This window comes from Macaca fascicularis, chromosome 16 (assembly GCF_037993035.2).
Source record: "Macaca fascicularis isolate 582-1 chromosome 16, T2T-MFA8v1.1".
NCBI lineage: Eukaryota > Metazoa > Chordata > Mammalia > Primates > Cercopithecidae > Macaca > Macaca fascicularis.
The window spans coordinates 67,191,389-67,195,931 of NC_088390.1; positions in this window are offsets into that span (position 1 = coordinate 67,191,389).

Here is a 4,543-nt window from a genome sequence, read left to right on the forward strand (position 1 = left end):
GATTGAGACCTGTCTCAGATACATTTTGGTTTACAGGCTCAGTGCAGATCTTGGAAAATAATGAATATTCTTAGGTTATAAGGGATGGAAGGATAAATTCTCATAATTATCAGCTCCAGCATTCTTTCTGTAGGAACAAACAATGCTAAGTAAAAATCTTACCTTTGTTATTTCACCTTTTTTGTAGGTTATGATGACTCCATTCAAACAACAACTTTCATAGTTGCTGGCCAAACAACTTTCTGTCTTTGCCTTGGAAGTCAGTAGGACATGAATATATCATTTCTAATAGATGAAATAAAAACACTAGTGAATATTTGGAAAAATAACGAGTCATCAAAGAAATGAAAATTAAACTAACATGAGGTTTTTTTTTTGTTTTTTTTTTGAGACAGAGTCTCACTCTGTCACCCAGGCTGGAGTGCAGTGGCTCGATCCCGGCTCACTGCAACCTCCGCCTTCCGGGTTCAAGCAGTTCTCCTGCCTCAACCTCCCAAGTAGCTGGGATTACAGGAGTGCGCCACCATGCCCAGCTAATTTTTGTATTTTTAGTAGAGACGGGGTTTCACCATGTTGACCATGATGATCTCGACCTCCTAATCTCGTGATCTGCCTGCCTCGGCCTCCCAGAGTGCTGGGATTACAGGTGTGAGCCACAGTGCCCGGTCTTCTTTTTTTTTTTTTTTTTTTTTTTTTGAGACAGTGTCTCACTCTGTCACCCAGGCTGGAGTGCAATGGCACAATCATGGCTCACTGCAGCCTCAACCTCCTGGGCTTAAATGACTCTCCCACCTCAGCCTCCCAAGTAGCTGAGACTACAGGCGGACAGGGTTTTACCATGTTTCCCAGGTTTATCTGAAATTCCTGAGCTCAAGCGATCCTCTTGCCTTGGCCTCTCAAAGTGCTGGAATTACAGGTGTGAGCCGGCATCATGCTCAGCCGAGAGTTGTTTTTTTTTGGGGGGGTGGTGGGGGTGGGGTCACCAAATTAGCAAACAAAAAACTTCACCTTCAAAAAATAAGTCCTTTTTTTTTTGAGACAGAGTTTCTCTCTGGTCACCCAGGCTGAAGTGCAATGGCACAATCTCCGCTCACTGCTACCTCCACCTCCTGGGTTCAAGCAATTCTCCAGCCTCAGCCTCCAGAGTAGCTGGAATTGCAGGCACCTGCCACCATGCCCAGCTAATTTTTGTATTTTTACGGGGTTTCACCATGTTGGCCAGGCTGATCTTGAACTCATGACCTCAGGTGATCTGCCCGCCTCGGCCTCCCAAAGTGCTGGGATTACAGGTGTGAGCCACTGCACCTGGCCAGCTCATTTCTTTATAGTGCTGCATAATATTCCACTGTCTGGATGTACCATAGTTTATTTATCCATTCACCCATTGAAGGACATCTTGGTTCCTTTCTAGTTTTGGTAATTATGAATAAGCTGCTATAAACATCCATGTGCAGATTTTTGTGTGGACATGTTTTACTTATACTCAATTCTTACTCAGCTCCTTTGGGTAAGAGTATGTTTAATTTTGTAAGAGACAGCAAACTGTCTTCAAGAGTGGCTGTTCCATTTTGCAATGAATGAGAGTTCCTGTTGCTCTATAAAAATCCACTGTTTGAAAGAGCTGGCCGGACAAGGTGGCTCAAGCTGTAATCCTAGCACCTTGGGAGGCTGAGGTTGGAGGATTGCTTGAGCCCGGGAGTTCAATATCAGACTGGGCAACATGGTGAAACCCTGTCTACAAAAAATACAAAAATTAGCCAGGCATGGTGGTGCATGCCTGTAGTCCTAGCTATTGGGGATGCTGAGGTGGGAGGATTGCTTGAGCCTGGGGAAGCAGAGGTTGGAGTGAGCCAAGATCATACTACTGTACTGCAGCTTGGGTAACAGAGCGAGACCCTGTCTCAAATAAAAATAAAAATAAACCAAAATGGTAACAGTGATTATATTTGGATGGTAGGATGATGGGTGATTATTTGTTTTTCCTCCTTTTCCTCCCCCCACTCGTTTTCTTATCTCCCTCTCTCTCTCTGGTGAGGGGAGTGTCTTTTTTCCCATGTACTTTAACAAATGACTATGTATAATTTTTTTTTTTTTTTTGAGACCGAATTTCACTCTTGTTACCCAGGCTGGAGTGCAATGGTGAGATCTTGGCTCACCACAACCTCCATTCCCAGTTTCAAGCGATTCTCCTGTCTCAGTCTCCTGAGTAGCTGGGATTACAGGCATGTGCCACCACGTCCGGCTAAATCTGTATTTTTAGTAGAGATGGGGTTCTCCATGTTTGTCAGACTGATCTCGAACTCCCGACCTCAGGTGATCCACCCGCCTTGGCCTCCCAAAGTGCTAGGATTACATGTGTGAGCCACCACACCCGGCTATGTGTAATTTTTATAGTCAGAAAAAAGATACTTTAATTTTTAAGGAGTCATATGTATTTATATTAACCCTCATACATACAAGCACTGTAATTAGAAGAGTAAGTACAGTACTGTAATTGTAATAGTTTTGTTTGCCCAATGCACAGTGAGTCAGCATACAGAGACACCCGGCTGCAGCAAAGAAAGAGTTTAACAATCACAGGGCATCTGAACGAGGAGATGGGAAGAAGCCTCAAATCCACCTCCCTGAGAGGTTTGGGGGACAGGGTTTTTAAGTCCTCTGGACAGGGACTGTAGTGTGGGGATCGATGACTGGTCAAGAAGTGAAGGGCGAAGTCATGACACAGGGAGACTAAGAAACCTCATTCTTGTGCTGAGTGGGTTCCTTAGTGGGGTATGTCAGAATTCAGAATCTGAAAAACAAACAGTTCTTGAGCAGAAAGATCTTATGAGTCTAGCGTCAGAAATTCTTACTCATGGTAAGAACCGTGGGGAAACAGGTAGCAGGTGGTCTAGCATGCTGGGTGACGTTCTGTGAGTTAGCAGCTGCAGGGAAGTGGGTCAAAGTACACTTGTGCACCCTAGATAATAGCTAACTATATATAATGCTGTCTTAAAGCCTGGCTTGTAACTCTCCTTAATCCTGTGAGGGCAGTTTCAATTCTGTATTTGCTTAAAAAGATTAAGGTGGCTGGGCTCGGTGGTTCATGCCTGTAATCCCAGCACTTTGGGAGGCCGAGGTGGGTGGATCACTTGAGTTCAGGAGTTCAAGACCAGCCTAGCCAACATGGTGAAACCCCGTCTCTACTAAAAATACAAAAATTAGCTGGGCGCAGTGGTGCGTGCCTGTAATCCCAGCTACTTGAGAGGCTGAGGCAGGAGAATTGCTTGAACCCGGGAGGCGGAGATTGCAGTCAGCGGAGGTTGCAGTGAGCTGAGATCGTGCCACTGCACTCCAGCCTGGGCGACAGAGTGAGACCCCGTCTCAAAAAAAAAAAAAAAAAAAAAAAAAAGATTAAGGTGTGGGAGTGGGACAGACTCAGGCTACTTAATATTTTTCTGTAAAACAGCAGGGAAAATAGTTTCTAATTCACTGGACGTGACGGTCCTGCAGGTAAAATTCTTTTTCTTATTTATTTAGTCAATTCTAGCAGTACCTTCTAACTTTGTTTGTTTGTTTGAGACAGGGTCTCACTTTGTTGCCCAGGCTGGAGTGCAGTGGTGTGATCACGGCTCTCTGCAGCTTTGACCTCCCGGGTTCAAGTGATCCTCCTGCCTCAGCCTCCCAAGTAGCTAGGACTACAGCCGTGTGCCACCATGCCCGGCTATTTAAAAAAAAATTTTTTTTGTAGAGGTGGGGTTTTACCATGTTGCTCAGGCTGGTCTCGAACTCCTAGCTCAAAGCCTTGGCCTTACCAGGAGGGAGCCACCGTGCCGCGCCAGCTAAAGTTCTTGATATAGGTTCTGGCACATAGTATATGTTTAATAGATATTTGTAATTCTGATGATTTCAGTTATGTACCATTTACAGGCGTTTGTAACCTTTTTAGCTAACAAGGTGGGCATTTAGGGAACTGATTATGGAAAGCATTGCTCAGAAACCAGGACTGGTTCTGCAACGTCTTAACGAGGTGCGGGTGGCCAGTGTTTTCCCCAACTGTTGAAAATCTGTTTAGAGGTGGGAGGGCAGTCTAGCCTCAGGCGGAATAGGAAACCTTCCTTATGTCTAATTTCAGTGTCAGAGTCTGCTATTTCCTACGCGGAACACCGCCCCAAACTAATGTCTACGTTTAACTCAACTGCGGTAAATTTCCTTCCATGGCACTATTAACCTGGCCCTGCCCACATGTCCGCTCCCGGTTGGTGTGAATGCTCCAGGGTTAGCTCAAACCTCAGCGATTTTCCCAGCCGAATGGCTGTGCAAATAGACAATCCTTTTGCTTTTCTGATTGGTCGCACGTGGCATGGAGGACGTGGGCGTGTCTCGCCGGAACTCGCTGAGCTGTCATTTGAAGATGAACAGGGTATTGCCAGAGCTTCCTGGCGTCGCCTACGGCGCTCCCTCCCTCCTAGGCCTTTACTATCCTTTGCATTGGTCAGATGTGTCGTCACTCATAAAACTTCTAGCTCATTGGTGCAAAAGCTCCAGGAGGCGGTGGGTGATT